A 16,198-nucleotide genomic window follows, 5' to 3' on the forward strand; every position below is an offset into this window, starting at 1 on the left:
CTGGAAATCAATGCACATCTCAGCAGCAATGATCTTGTTTAATTCCAAACTGTCAGCGGAGCAGCAAGTGGTCACACACAGTCCTACGCAAAGCAGGGCCCGGGAGCCGTATGCGGCCCTCCTGACCTTTACTTGTGACCCCCAGCAGAACCACTGCACTGGGCTGCTGCTCACCTGATCAAGCAGTAACATTCAGGAAGATGTGCAATGAACAGGCCAGCATTTATTTACACTAACTGGAGTAAAAGGGAAGAAGCAAATAAGGTTTCCTACACCTTTTAACTTTAGGAACCTATACCTTTAAAGAAACATTTTGCAACAAAAACTGTAAAAATATGATAAAGGCTCTTCAAAATTCAAAATTGTGTATTTCACCACGCAGATGTGTTTCACATTAATACATCAAATTATATCACTGAATTCAGCAATATTTTTTAAAATGACAGCTTTAAAACGGGAAGGTAGAAAAATTCATGCCTCTGCCCACCTGACAAAAATACCACTAATGAACTAAAAGGCAAGTCATTGACGTGTAGATATATCACTGAAGTTAACTGCATTTGTGTGTTGCTGCTCTTTCTTCCCAATGAGACACTTGTGGATGTGTGGAATTACACCACCACCAGCGATAGTTGCTTTAATGAGGGAGTCCAATTCTTCGTCACCTCTGATAGCAAGCTGCAGATGGCGTGGGGTGATTCTTTTTACTTTCAAGTCTTTTGATGCATTACCAGCAAGCTCAAGAACCTCGGGGGTTAAGTACTCGAGGATGGCGGCGCTGTACACGGCCGCTGTAGCCCCCACGCGTCCGTGGCTGGTGGTCCTGGACTCAAGATGTCTGTGGATACGGCCCACCGGGAACTGAAGACCGGCCCTCTGTGAGCGGGAAACAGCCTTTGTCTTGGTATTCCCGGAGTCTTTTCCTGCTTTACCGCCAGCCATTTCAAAACACGCTACAGGTAACTCCTAGGCTTTGATGCTTTGATTTTGGAATTACTTTGGCTTGCATGAGACATGTGTATTCTCTGTCTGATCGCATGCATGACAATCGGAAGGCATTTTACTTTGTCTGTGCGAGATTAGAAAAACTATTGAATGTGGTCTGCCCCCGCTGCCCCCCCCCTCCGACAAACCCTGTGATCTTTAGAAGACCACAGCAGCTGCTGACCATGGCTATGCCTGAAAGTGAGCCCTGGCTTTTCAAACTAGAACACGGTGTCTGCTGGGACTGTTAGACCATACTTACAATGTTAAAAGGAAAACTACAAGTTCCAGAATGCAATGCACGGTTGGTTGACGTGCAAACACTAGTTAGACGTGTCACAGGTGACACGGACTGCGCGTTAGCTGTGCCTTATGTGCAAAACGAGGAGTGCTTAGAAACATTGAACACGGGTTGGCAGCGCTACGTTAAAATAAAACTGCTCGTACTTTTGGTGGAGGCGGAACAGGAGCTGTACGTTTTGTTAGGAAGGCCGGATGTAAACCTCCGCCTTTTAATGAGGCGCCCCCTGCCACGGACCAGGTTGTGAGATCAGGGGCCCCGGCCCCCCAGGGGGCCAGTTGATAAACCCTGCACCGTTTCTGATGTGATCATCCTGCCCCCTGCCCACATCTCTCTTGATCCCATTGTGCTGCCCACTGTCCCTACCACAAGCAAGGTCTGGGAACCACTTCCCAACTGTCCCCTGCTCATTAGCATGCCAATTAGGAGGACACAATGACCGCAGGAAAGATAATTAAAGGCGGCCCCGGATTACGGCCCGCTCAGGACTGTATTCAGAACAATCGCAGGACTGCTTTTCAGCCTAATTCCTAATTCATTTAAAATGTCGAGTTCAGGAAGTCTATCTGCCTGCCCCGGTACCCCGAGTTCAAATCCCGGGTGCGCGGCTTGCTGTCCCATGTATGTGCATCAGTGGTGAAGTTGCTCAGTTGGTTTTGCACCTTGCCACATATCAGAGTGTGTGCAGATAATAATTCAAGCGCCACCGGAGCCACCTATTGCTTTTATCCTCCGAGTTGTTGCCACGGGCCCTTACTTTCTGCCGGTGCCCTCGCGTATCTCTGTGGTCATGGAAACCTGGAGGGATTAGCAATAGTCTGATTATTTTTTTGCAAATGTAACATAGCAAGAATCATTGCAAAAAACAGCATAGCTGCCGTTTAAAGGTGTGACAATACAACTTCCTAAGCACTGTAGAAAACATGCTTTACTCTCAGCAAACGGAAGGGCACTCGGTTTAGGATGGAGTTCTGATTTCACCCTCACATATGCGACTCGCATGTTTCAAGCGTGAGCGTTTAAATCATTGAGGCATCCTGATATAATAACGTGTAAATAATATTTCTGAGAGGAATGTTATGTTGCATCAGCTTCAACTCAACATGAATATTTTCTCTCTGGAAATTAACATTTTATTGAAATGTGCACGATTACTTCCATGGGTTAAACATCTCTTTTCTTCTGCTTTTTTCAGAAGAGTCTGCAAACTTTTTTTGTGTTAAACTCCACGGAAATTTCTACAGATATTATCAAAGTAGTCGTGGAAAAAATCACATTCGAAAATATTCAATAATTGTAGTCTAAACCCATTTGTTCTTGCAAAGACTGTGGAATATTTTTTGAAGACACCCTATGTTTTTTCCCGAGGTTAGTAGCATAAGATTGCAGACCGTGTGATGTTTCATCATGCTGCTATCGTTTTTAGGTTTTGACTGGCGATGCGTACTTCAGTGCGCATGCGCCAAAAAACCTTTTGATGTGTGTGTGTGGGGTCGGGAATACGCCCTCTCCTCCCATTGGCTAGCTCCATAAATGGAGGCTAGCCATTGGGAGAGGGCTCCGTCCGTCAATCTCGGACCAGATTCGGGGGCGTTCCCGAGAATTTTTGGCTTTTGGCGACGTCATGCTACGTCAGCCAAAAGCCGAGAACGCCCCCGAATCTGGTCCGGCATTGAGCCGTCACCCGCCTTCCTGCTTGCGTGAGTGCTTTGTTTTTTTTTTTGCCGTGTGTGTCTGTTCCCGCTCCCCCACCCACCCTCCCCTCCGCTGTCAGTGTGTCCGTGTGTGTCTGTTCGCGCCCCCCCTCCCTCCCCCTCCGCTGTCAGTGTGTGGCCATTCCCGCCCCCCTCCCGCTCTCCGTGCCTTTCCGCCCCCCCTCCGTTGCATTGTAAATGCTTGTTCACACTTGACTTCGTTGTGCGTCCTTGGTGATTTGGCTGCTTTTCTATGTCCGTACACTTATTTGTAAAATTGGAAGCGGGTTTGTGCAATGCTCAAGTAAACTAGTACAGGTAACTCCTAGGCTTTGATGCTTTGATTTTGGAATTACATTGGCTTGCATGAGACAAGTGTATTTTCTGTCTGATCGCATGCATGACAATCGGAAGGCATTTTACTTTGTCTGTGCGAGATTAGAAGAACTATTGAATGTGGTCTTTAAAGTGGATGATGTTGGTTTTGATTAAAAGCTAGTAGATTTAATTGATCAATGGATGAATCAAAGTTATTATTAACCAACGAGGCACAAGTTCATCGCCGCTTGACACCTTTTATTTCATATAAATCATTGCAAGCTTCTCTCGGTGGGGTTTATAAGCTTGTTACGGTTTAGTAGTCTTGTAAATACCACCTGCGCGTGGTTCCATTTGAATTGAACCCATGCTCAACGTTTATTTTTCCGTTCTCCTAAATGGCTGACACTTCCCATTTTTTCCCCTCTTGATTAGTGTGAGAAAAGTTTGTGTGTACGGTGTACTTCGGAAACTAACATTTCTTCACGGTTGTAATAAATGCAAAGCCTGAAGCTCCCTGGCGTCTGAGCGGTAGTTTGCATGTTGCCAGTTTCTGCTCTCAAAGAAGTGCACGTTAATTAGTAACTCCTGGTGTTCGGATGGGATCGATAAACGCTTCGCTGTCTCAGCATGGAGTCCCCAAAATGGCTTGTGCGGGTTTCCCAACCTTTCTTTGCAAACTGCCTGCTCACCAGCGAAGCGGGTCATGCTCTCGGACTGTTATCCTCGGCATGTGTGTGGAGCCGGCCTACTTAATCCTCCTCAGTCGGGCTTTAATAGCTGTTGCGGTCCTTCTGATACTTTTCATCTACAGTGCCCGATAGTTGGGATCGCAGCTTGTAGAGAGAGGCGAGAGTCTAAACGTTCGCTCTTCATTTTAAGAGAGGTGGTTTTCGGACGTTTAGTCTCGTCAAATAAGTGTAAGCCCTACGCTTTTAACTCTTGCAACCTGCGTGGCATGTGGGTACATTTGCTACGTCACTCCAAGATGAACTTTTGTCTCGGTTATTTGCCAGTCATCCTCCAAGGGAGGCACTCGGTCTGGATGAACGATCAACGTCTTCGGTGGGTGCCTAGCTGCTGTTCTCCATTGCCATCATGCCCCTTTCAAACGCTTTTCCTGTGTAGGTTGTTTACTTGGTCATGCCATTATTTTAGGCCAGCAGTTATTAGATATGCATTTTCTAAGTGCAAGTATACGTAGTTAATAGTCGGAACTTAACTTTACATTTGCTCTATTATACGAGATTCACTGAACGAGTGCCTGATGACTTGCAGAGGCGCCGCTAGATGTTTTTTAGAGGGAGTCATACGAGGAGGCTCATATAAAACTGGCATTCAAGCTATAACGGGGGATCATAAAGTATGTATGTTCCGCTGAAAGCTCAAGCCAGACTCTGCTCGATGTCCTCTTGCACCCTCGAAACATGTTTTCATGTGGCTTCTGTCTGCCATACACACTCTAACCTCAAGTGCCAAGAATGAGACAGTCCATCATTGATGTAAAACAGGATTACAATATATCCAGCTAGTGGATGAAATACACAACTAGAAAACATGACCCAGCTTCCCTGCTTGTTTTTGTGAGCCCAGGTGACTATTTGATTTCCCTGATCCTCCTTTTCAGGTCTCGCTTGCAAAATATATTATTGTATGCAACAAGGGGCTTGCAGCCCACCTATTGGTTAACATTCATTGCCTTCGTTGTTGCTCTTATCTGCTGCCTTTTAATTTATCTATCAGGTGCTGGCTTCACTTCTTTAGGCTAGAGCATGGGCCACATACTGATTGCTTCAGTTGACTACTGGCCTGCTGCGATTGAGGTACTGCTTTACAATTTTCTTCCTTGTCATTCTTGTTTTAACCTCTTTCAATTTGTGGCTATGTTTTACTATGCCACTCACTTCAGATAAGCCCTTTTCTCGTTTGAAACAACATGCCCATACTTTTCTAATTCCTGGAGAACAGTTCCCCGTACTTGTTGTGAAAAGATAACCGCCCGGGATGGTTAATTCCGTTAGCAAAATGCTTCAGCTACAATAAAAGGCAGGGGGTCTCCTCTGGTGTAAAACTAAGGGAGAGGCAGACAACTAGACAGGTCGTCTTGCCAGGGTCCCTGCTTGCGTGAAACTAAATGTAAGTTTGCGCAACTGGTCAATCTGCAAAGGTAAAGACTGCTCAGAGCCCACTGAGCTGTGAAGTGTGTGTACATCCTGGGTATTTCCAAAATATATATTTTGGAAGCATTTTTTTTTTATTTTGCACTTTTTGTAGTATCCTATTTTATACTGTGTGTAATTCAAGTTTAAAATAATGAATTGTATAGTCACATTGCTCTCTGTCAGACTGAGACCTCTTGGCACTAATTATACAGAAGTCGCTATTCTCCTCTGCTCCAACCAGGATTCAATTGTGTTTTTAAAGTACAATGTTGCAATGTCCACTGCTTAACTTAATATGTGGTGCGTTATTTTATATGTAGTTACCTGAAGGTGAACGGACAAAAAAAGTTAGGGAATAATTTAATTTAGCCATTCCTTTGACCCTGCCCCCATGCTCACTCACCACACCACTGTTGCGCACAGCATCCCAGTTCCCATACTTTTCCTAATATACTTCAACCACTGGATTTATAAAGCGTGGCTAATCACCTGATGGGGGATCCAGGCGGTTGCAGGTCCAGGAGGCTTATTCGAACAGCCAGGGCTTGAGGGCCGTTTAGAATTCCGGAGGTGAAGTCATGGTCCAGAGGTGCGTGGGGAGGCTGTTCCAGGTTTTTAGGTTTTGCCTGGGGCACGGAGCGTTTGCTCCGCCCCCAGGAGAAATCTCTAGATTTCAGTAAGGACACTTGAATACGCCCCTCTGTTCCATTGGCTAGCTCCATAAATGGAGGCTAGCCATTGGAACAGAGATCTGTCCGTCAAGGCCGGACCAGATTCGGGGGCGTTCCCGAGATTTTTTCCCTCTCCACCCTTTTTGCCTCGTCATCGGGTGGGGGGCGGGGTTTCTTTTTTTTGTTGTCCGTCTTTGTTTTGGCCATTCTGCGGCCGGAGGATGTCCAGGTGAGTGCTGGTTTTATCAAGGCTTTCCTTACTGGACACGAGAACTACGAATCGGAGTCCAGGTGAGTGCTTTGTTTTTTTCTTGTTCTTGCCGTATGTCTTCCCGCCCCCTCCCGCTCTCCTTGCCTGTCCGTGTGTTTGTCTCTTTAATCGGTTAGTCCTATTTCTATGCGCACGGTACGACCCAGGTCGAACGAATGGAGCTACCGTACGAATTGCTTTCACTATATCTACCACACGGATGACATCGCTGTCGCTTCCCTTTTGGTACACTATTTAAAGAGAAACGTTAGCCTCTAGTTCACCAAAACTCTGTTTTAGACTCCTTAAACCACATCAATCCAATGCATGTACACATTCCTATATAAAGAGCATTGGTGGAGTCTTTCTTCAGTCTCTATGGTCGCTCTGAGCATGGCTCGTGTACAGAACAATAACGTCCGCCCGACGCATTTCCGGTGGGGGTGAGTTACAGACGTTCTGGTTGCCTTATTACATTCTTCGTATTCGACCCTCCTGGAACCACTGAGCACCAGGGTACACGTTTCCGGCCGGACCAATGAGAACTACGAATCGGAGTCCAGGTGAGTGCTTTGTTTTTTTCTTGTTCTTGCCGTATGTCTTCCCGCCCCCTCCCGCTCTCCGTGCCTGTCCGTGTGCTTGTTCCCGCTCCCCCCCCGCCCCCCCCCCCCAAGGTCATGCGAGGCTCCCGTGTCGCGGTGGAGCCCCGCCTGCTTGGAAGGCTGCAGGGAGAAGAAGCGGCCGAGGAGAGGAGCGAAGTCCCCAAGGAGAACGCCCGGTGAGTGATATGGGCTACCGGGGGAGCTCTGGTGACGCTGTGGGGCCTGCGAGAGGCACAGTGTTGGCAGGCAAGGTGAGCGGCACCATCTGGTCAGAGGGCCGCTCCCACAGGAGGCCCCTTTTCTTCCTGAGTCCACCGAGCGGGACTCCATCGTAACGGCAGCAGACGAGTGGCCCTGTGGCAGCAGGCCGCCCGCTCCGCCAACGTGGGGCATTGTTTGTTTTAAGAGACTAGTGACAGGCTCCGGGGGCAGGGCACCTTGGTGATGTCGAGCCCCAGAGGGGGGGCTCCAACGACGGCCGCATTTTTGTTAAGAGCCTGCTTTGACTTGTAACTGGGGTGATTGTTTGGGTTCTAGTGCTACAGATCACGGTGGGCCTGATTCCCGTGCTTGTCGTGTGGATGATTACCTGGCTGGTTCTGCGGCTTGCTGTTAGCATGTTTGCTAGGTTGGTTCTTAAAGGGAATTTCTGTGGATTCTCTGCATTGAATGTGGTTTTATGACGATGGCTTGGCTGGGTTCTAGATTTTGACCTTATGATTACTTTGCAGGATTTGGTACATGTCCTTAACATGATTTATTAACTAAGTGTCCTGTTTTGCAATGATTTCACTGATGGGTCTGGTGTTGTCCTCTGCTTTGTGTCCATCTCATTGTGTGTCCTTCTAAGGTATTCTGGAATGTGAAGTGTGGTGTCAGGTGTGTCTGTGCCGTTCTGCCCTCCGTTACAATCATCCCCCCCCCCTCGATTTTGGGTCCTTCTGCCCTCCGTCTGCCTAGTGTTTTGTGCCGTTCTGCCTACCCTTAGAATCATCCCCCCTCGTTTTTGTGTCTGTCTGCCTCGTGATTTGTGCCGTTCTGCCCTCCGTTAGAATCAGCCCCCCCTCGTTTTTGTGTCCTCCTTCCCTCTGTCTGCCTGGTGTTTTGTGCCAATCTGCCCTCAGTTATAATTGTTTCCCCTCGTTTTTGTGCCGTTCTGCCCTCCGTTAGAATCACCCCCCCCTCGTTTTTGTGTCCCTTCTTCCCTCTGTCTGCCTGGTGTTTTGTGCCGTTCTGCCCTCTGTTACAATCACCCCCCCCCCCTCTTTTTTGTGTCCTTCTGCCCTCTGTCTGCCTAGTTTTTTGTGCCAATCTGCCCTCGGTTATAATTGTTTCCCCTCGTTTTTGTGTCCTTCTATAAAAGGCAGTTTAAGCAGATAAATGTATCTGTTGATCTCTCTCCCTCCCTGCATATCCCCCCCCTCCCAAGCACGTCAGGCAGGGGGTTCGGCGCCCAGCAGCACACAGCTTAAGCCCCGCAACCAACCCCCTCCTTTTTTTTTTCTCTCTTCAGCCTTGTGGCTCTAACTAACGCAATTCTGCAAGGGGCCACACTTGGGGTGGATCGGCAGGTCACCGAAGTGGCAGAAAATCAATATAAGCAGCCTGTCCCCTCCCTGCCCTTTCCCAGCCTGTCCTTTCCCAGCCTGTCCTTTCCCAGCCTGTCCTCTCCCAGCCTGTCCTTTCCCAGCCTGTCCTTTCCCAGCCTGTCCTCTCCCAGCCTGCTCTTTCTCAGCTTGTCCTCTCCCAGCCTTTCCACTTCCAGCCTGCCCTCTCCCAACCTGCCCTCTCCCAACCTGCCCTCTCCCAGCCTGTCCCCTCCCTGCCCTCTCCCAGCCTGTCCCCTCCCTGCCCTCTCCTAGCCTGTCCTCTCCCTGCCTGTTGTCGTGTCCAGGCAGCAGCGTGCACTGCGTCCCTGAAGTAACAGCCCTAAAGCAAGCAAGAACTACGCCCCCCTCCCACCAATCCCTGTTAGGTAGTGGAAACTGTCCAAACTGAGGTGCAGACAGCCCCTCTCACCTTTCGGCCTGGTACCACTGCACCAGCCGCACTACTTCCCTACTGACCGTTCTCCACTTCAGCCCCGTCTAAATTACAATTCATGCTTGTGACCCTTTTGCCTGCTTGTGATTGTTTTCATGACCCTGTTGCCTGCTTGTGCCTCCGTGTGCCCCTGTTGCCTGCTTGTGCCTCCGTGTGCCCCTGTTGCCTGCTTGTGCCTCCCCGTGCCCCTGTTGCCTGCTTGTGCCTCAGTTTTCGTGTGCCCCTGTTGCCTGCTTGTGCCTGTTTTCGTTCCCCTGTTGCCTGCTTGTGCCTCCGCGTGCCCCTGTCACCTGCTTGTGCCTCAGTTTTCGTGTGCCCCTGTTGCCTGCTTGTGCCTCAGTTTTCGTGCCCCTGTTGCCTGCTTGTGCCTCCGTGTGCCCCTGTTGCCTGCTTGTGCCTCCGTGTGCCCCTGTTGCCTGCTTGTACCTCCGTGTGCCCCTGTTGCCTGCTTGTGCCTCCCTGTGCCCCTGTTGCCTGCTTGTGCCTCAGTGTGCCCCTGTTGCCTGCTTGTACCTCCGTGTGCCCCTGTTGCCTGCTTGTGCCTCTGTGTGCCCCTGTTGCCTGCTTGTGCCTCTGTGTGCCCCTGTTGCCTGCTTGTGCCTCCGTTTTCGTGCCCCTGTTGCCTGCTTGTGCCTCCGTGTGCCCCTGTTGCCTGCTTGTGCCTCCGTTTTCGTGCCCCTGTTGCCTGCTTGTGCCTCCGTGTGCCCCTGTTGCCTGCTTGTGCTGTGTGGGTGTGTGTGGAGGGCTCTGTGTGTGTGGGAAGCTTTGTGTGGCTGTGTGTGTGGGAAGCTTTGTGTGGCTGTGTGTGTGGGAAGCCTTGTGTGGCTGTGTGTGTGGGGGGCTCTGTGTGGCTGTGTGTGTGGGGGGCTCTGTGTGGCTGTGTGTGGGGGGGGGGGCTCTGTGTGTGTTTGTGTGTGTCATTTGCGAGAGATAAAGCTAGTGGCATTGTAAATGACAATGCCATTTATTTATGTTAAAAAAAACATAAATAAAAATAATGTCAAGAGCAATGCCAATAGCTCTAACTTTAACAAAGGCAAAACCATTGCATTGTAAATGCTTGTTCTTTCTTCTGGGAGGAGGGGTCGGGTGGGTTTGTAGGTGCTGCTCAGCACGAAGCCCCGTCCCTTCTCACATGGTGAGATTGTCCTCAGCTGCTTTCCCAAAAATGTGCTCGGGCGTACTTTTAAAACTTTTTGAAAGTATGATACTTGCGTACACCCGTGGTGATGCCACGTCACCATATTGTCGGTCCTCTCGTTACGTCGCAGATCCGTGCATACAACACTGAAGATTTTGTTTTACCATTGTTGCACCTCATTGGCATAAAGCTTTTTTTCTGTTTTCGCTTGAAGCATTTGCAAAAAACATTTGGCAAAAACAATAAGTGTACATTGTTTGTCACACTGACTTGTTAACCTTCTCTCCTGTATTTATTTTATAAAGAACATAATTCATTATTGCTCTACTTCCCAGCATTAGAAAAGCCAATAGGGCAGGCTTTAATGAGATAAGCAGCATTTGTCTATGCAAAGTATGTAAAAAGCATTTGTGAATGTCTTTGTTTACATTTGCTTGCACATAAGAGCAAGACCATTTGGCTTATCGAATGCATATTAAATTTTTACTTGGGGGGGTGGGGTATGGGGTTGGATTGAAGACTGCAAGGCATACAAATGTTGAGGACTTAAATTGTGCAGCCCAGGTCACACCAGAAGTAAATGCCACTATGTGAAGATACAACAAATGTGAAATAACAGGAAAAGCACCTATTAAAACAGGTGAGAGGTGCCAATACAACGCTGCGACCCACAACTTCAGACAATGGATCGACATCTGCGCCAACACCCTCGCCCCATTCAGGAAAACCTCAAACAGGTGCACCGACACAAGAGACATCTGGTTCAATGCCCACCTCTAGACTTCCAAGCAAACCTGCCGAAGACTCGAGAAGCAGTGTCGCCAAGACCAGACACCAGACAACCACACGGCCCTCAAGGACATCAGACGCAAGCACCACCAACTCATCCGATCCGCCAAAAAGACCTTCTTCAAGGAACGCATCGACAACAACGCACACAACAGCAAAGAGCTCTTCAGCATCGTGAAAAACTTGCCTCCCCAACTCCAGCTCCAACGACATCCCGCCATCACAAGAACTCCGACACTCCCTGGCCACCTTCTTCCAACGCAAGATCGCAGACATCCACAACAGCTTCGACACCCAGACTCTGACGACAGTCACCGACACCCCCAACTCAACGTCCTCCAAACACACCGACCTCCTGCTCTCCTGGAACAACGTCAACGACGAAGACACCATCAAAATCATGAACACCATCCACTCCGGCTCACCCTCCGACCCCTGCCCACACCACATATTCAACAAAGCGAGCCCCATCATCGCACCCCAACTCCAAAAGCTCATCAACAGCTCCTTCGAACCACCACCTTTACAGAGAGCTGGAAACACATCGAAATCAACACCCTACTCAAAAAGCCCAAAGCTCCCGTTCCTGGCGAAAGTCATTGAGAAGACTGCAAACCGACAACTGACCCACTTCCTGGAGGAGAACGACATCCTGGACACCTCCTAATCCGGATTCCGCAGCAACCACAGCACCGAAACCGCTCTCATCGCCACCACCAACGACATCCGGACCCTGCAGGACAACGGCATAACAGCTGCCCTCATCCTTCTAGACCTTTAGCTGCTTTTGACACCGTCTGCCACCACACCCTGCGCACACAACTCCACGATGCAGGGATCCGTGACAAAACCCTGAACTGGATCACCTCCTTCCTCACAGGCAGAACCTAGAGAGTCCGCCTCCCCCCTTTCCAATCCGAAGCCACCACAATACCTGCGGCGTACCCCAAGGATCATCCCTCAGCCCGACCCTTTTCAACATCTACATGGCACTGCTCGCCGACATCGTCCGAGCGCACCACCTCAACATCATCTCATACGCCAGCAACACCCAGCTGAACCTCTCCCTCACCAAGGACCCAGCCACCGCCAAATCCAACCTGCACGAGGGAATGAAGGCCGTCGCAGAGTGGATGAAGACCAGCCGTCTGAAACTGAACTCTGACAAAACGGAGGTCCTCACCCTCGGCTCCAAACCCTGCGCAATGGACGACTCCTGGTGGCAGACCACGCTGGGAGCTGCCCCGACACCCACCAACCACGCACGCAACCTGAGGTTCATCCTGGACTCAAAGCTCTCTATGATCCAGCAAGTCAACGCTGTTTCCTCCTCCTGCTTCAACACCCTCCGCATGCTCCACAAAATCTACAGATGGATCGCCACTGAAACCTGAAGGTCGGTCACCAAAGCCCTCGTCAGCAGCAGACTGGACTACGGCAACGCCCTCTACTTGGGATCCACGGCCAAACTCCAGAAACGACTCCAAAGCATACAAAACGCCTCATCCATGGAATCCCTCGCCACAGCCACATCACCGCCCTCCTGAAAGACCTGCACTGGCTTCTGGTCAGCAAGAGAATCACCTTCAAACTCTTCACTCACGCTCACACGGCTCTCCACAACACCAGACCAGCCTACCTCAATGAATGACTCTCCTTCTACACCCCAAACCACCAGCTTCGCTCCACTGACCTCGCCCTCGCCACCGTCCCACACATCCACCGAACGACCACCGGCAGCAGATCATTCTCCCACCGCACCACCAAGACATGGAACACCCTCCCCATCCACCTGTGGCAGACCCAGGACCTGCTGACCTTCAAGAGACTCCACAAAACCTGGCTGTTCGATCAGCAGCTGCGTCATCCCCTCTCCCTCAAGTGCCTTGAGACCCTCACGGGTGAGTAGCACACTTGACAAATTGTAATGGCCGGATTTTCTGAGTAGGTGGGATCAGCCCCCAGGGGCCCCTCCAACCCAGCCAGAACGTAATCACCTTCCCTCCTCAGGACCACCTATCCAGGCACCTGGTACCTACCTGAGGATGGGGAACTCGCAATATACAAGCTCATATTATCAAAAACACCACTAAATCTATAGGGATACTAAGAATACTCACTGATTACTAGGGATATCCATACCCTACACCACACTTATTTACATCAGTTGGTCTCGCGGCCACTCAGACCCAGACCGGTCTACCCTAGGGCAGATATTGCGCACAATCCGGTGCGACTACACATGGGCCTGCAGAACCCAATGCTCCCGTTTCCAAACGCTCAACAATCCTGTCGAACTCCACGTCAGTATTCCCCCCCTGACGCTCTCACTTATTCAAGCCACAATCCAGTGGGTATCGGCACTGGTAGTCCTCCCCAGTGTTCTCACTAACGCCGCATATCAACGACGACCACATTCCTATGAACACCTATACATATATATATATATATATTGGGAAGTCTCTTCACTAAGGGTCTGCTACTACAATATTAGGAGTTAGCCAATTAATATCATGCGTCCCCTATTCTTGGCATCATAGGTCCACTCACTCCCTATTTATGTGATCACCACTTACCTGATTGGGATTACTCATCCATTCACGTGCCTAGCACTCACCTAGGAGCTACATTTACCTATATTGAACAAGAATAGAAAATACACACTAGGTGACTGAGTTGTCTCTTGATTTAAGCGCTCCTACCCCCCCTTATCCATCAGTGGCTCAACAGCAACTGGCTTGAAGCCAGGATAACTTTATCATGAAAGAACTCAAGCACTGTAGTTATGGGGATGTTTATTATTACACTAATAAAATACACATATACAGATATGTAACTGACAAAGACTATAGGTAGAACACACCGCTTGAAAGAGAAGGATTAAACATAACAGGAACACTCCGCCGAAAGGGAAAAGATTGGACATAAAGTGTAAATGTAACTAATTCAGACTACCTCACCTATTAGAAGGAAGATTTCTCTCTCTGCCTCTGGTGGGATTAGGGCTCTCTCTCTGCCTCTGGTGGGATTAGGGCTCTCTCTGTCTCTCCCTCCTTCACCACATCACCACGCCTCTGGTCCAATTGCTCCAGCTGACAGCCTTCTTTGATGCTTTCTGCACTGCTTTCTCTCTCCTCATCTTCAGCAATCGTCTGCCTTCTTTCTCCATTTAAGAACTGCACTCTATTCTGCAGCTCTAGCAGACATCCTCTCTCTCTCTGCAAGCTGTTCTGTGCTCCAAGCTGTTCTGAGCACCACGCTGCACTGCGACTGAACTGAACTGCACACAAGCTGGAATGAACACTCCTCCTCTCCTGTAGCTCGCTAATATGGAAGCTTGTCCTTTCATGGAAAGCTACGGCCAGTAACCTGCCGCCCACCAAATTCTTGTACCTCCCCGTACCAAGGACACGTTCCCAGCTGGCCAGCCTGAAGTTGTGTCTTCGGAGTGGAGAAAAATACATTCTTTCGATAAGGGCCAGCCTGAACCGGTTCTCTCCAAGCGAACAACAGCCTTAACTATAAACATTGCCTTTGCCCTAAAAAGTCTCTCAGCTTCATCAAAATGGAGTCCCTTTAGCTCTAGGCCTGTAGGCCTGAAAGGGGTGAAATGCTCCTTAGCTCTGTCAGAATACCTACATAAACCATACCAATATGTCTAATATGTCAAAGCCAATAGGCAATAGACAGGTTAAAGTCAAGAATAAAGGCATATTAAGCAGCTATCCTCTTCTAGATCTGGAAAAAAGGGCTTAAAAGGGCCAACACAGGCTAAGAATACCTATACTAGATGCGAGCAAGATTAATGATCTATATCACTTCTAAATAAAGCCAAAAACACTGCCATTACATTGCACCCTAGATCCTTATCTTGCGAGCATCTTATAAACAACAACAACCATCTAAACAAACATCAACATAATCTATCCAACATAGGCTAAAAAATACCTATCCTAGATGTGAGCAAGATTAAGATCTATATCACTGCTAAATATCTCTGCCATCCACCCTTAGATCCCTATCTTGTGAACATCTTATAAACAATAACATCTAGATAAACAAACATCAACACAATCTATCAACAAATCAAAACCTAAAAAACTCCCTAAAAACAATGACAACTCAAGGAAATTCCACCTGAAACTCAATTGTAGGGAATAGAAACCTAAAAACAAATCAAAGCACCCTTGACCTGAATGCTGAAACATATCTGAGATTGGATCTGATAACAACAGAAACTAACCAAAGCATCCTCAAACTAAATGTGCCTCAACTCCTAGTGATAACTGGTGAAATCTAGTGATGTAGGGACTTATGTGTTGAATGAAAACAGCAAGGGGCCTAAATGGGGCCTACTTCGGACAACTTAAGGCTAAATGAGGCCTACCTACTATTGTCAACTTAAGAACTAAATGTGTTTCAACTCCTAATGAGAAAATAAGAAAGGGCCTAAATGAGCCCTACGTACTATAGGCAACTTAAGCTAATGATGACTCATGAAACTATTGGTGTAGGGGCTAATATGTGAGATGAAAATAACAATAGGCCTAAATGAGGCCTACCTGCTGACATTAGTCAATTTAAAGTGAAATCTGAGAAATAAACATGACAAACTGTTGCAAGGTCTGGATAAACATTAACACATAATCATACTAAAAGACACACCACCCAGAACCATCTAAATTTTAAGGTAACCACCCTTTGATCAATCAAGGTGAAAATGTAAGAACAGTAAAAAACAAAACAACAACCCCATTTGTACAGGATAGCAGGTGTAACATTAAGCTTAAATCACACAGTGGAGCACATGTGTGCACCATCATTCAAAAAAGTCCTTCATTGGCAAAAACTGTTTTGAAGAAAACAGAAAAACTATAATAGGTGACATATTTTTTTTTTAAAAGTGGGGCCTGCTTGTCCAAGGGATTATGCATCAAAATACATGTATAATTCTGTCCCAAATAAAACATATTTGTGTAATTCTTTTTTTTTTTAAAAGTGGGGCCTGCTCGTAGAGATGTTGACAAAAAGACGCAGGCCAAGCTATTAAATAAGTCAGTCCAAATTCTTCAGTGTAGGCCACCACCCTGCATCTTCGGTATCCAGACACTTCCTCCAATGCGGCCATCCATCACCCTTCCGGTCTGGTCTGGTCTGGTCTGGTCTGATTCCATCATCCAAAAACAATAAACTAAAATAAGAACATGAAAGTAAAAAGCTAAAATAATAAAGGGAGTGGGAGG

General features: G+C 48.2%; 1 protein-coding gene and 1 pseudogene across 1 annotated transcript in view; both read right to left on the minus strand.

Moving 5' to 3' along the window:
- Positions 1-13,959, minus strand: part of SIRT7 (sirtuin 7) — a 185,831-nt gene extending 171,872 nt beyond the window's left edge. Inside the window, exon 1 of the mRNA XM_086931173.1 lies at positions 13,916-13,959. The gene's annotated coding sequence lies outside the window, so the exon portion shown is untranslated. The remainder of the gene's footprint in view (positions 1-13,915) is intronic.
- LOC147702510 (histone H2A.Z pseudogene) lies at positions 523-942 on the minus strand (annotated as a pseudogene).
- Positions 13,960-16,198: the final 2,239 nt, after the last annotated feature.

The sequence above is a fragment of the Lissotriton vulgaris genome, chromosome 7 (genome assembly GCF_964263255.1).
Source record: "Lissotriton vulgaris chromosome 7, aLisVul1.2, whole genome shotgun sequence".
Taxonomy (NCBI): domain Eukaryota; kingdom Metazoa; phylum Chordata; class Amphibia; order Caudata; family Salamandridae; genus Lissotriton; species Lissotriton vulgaris.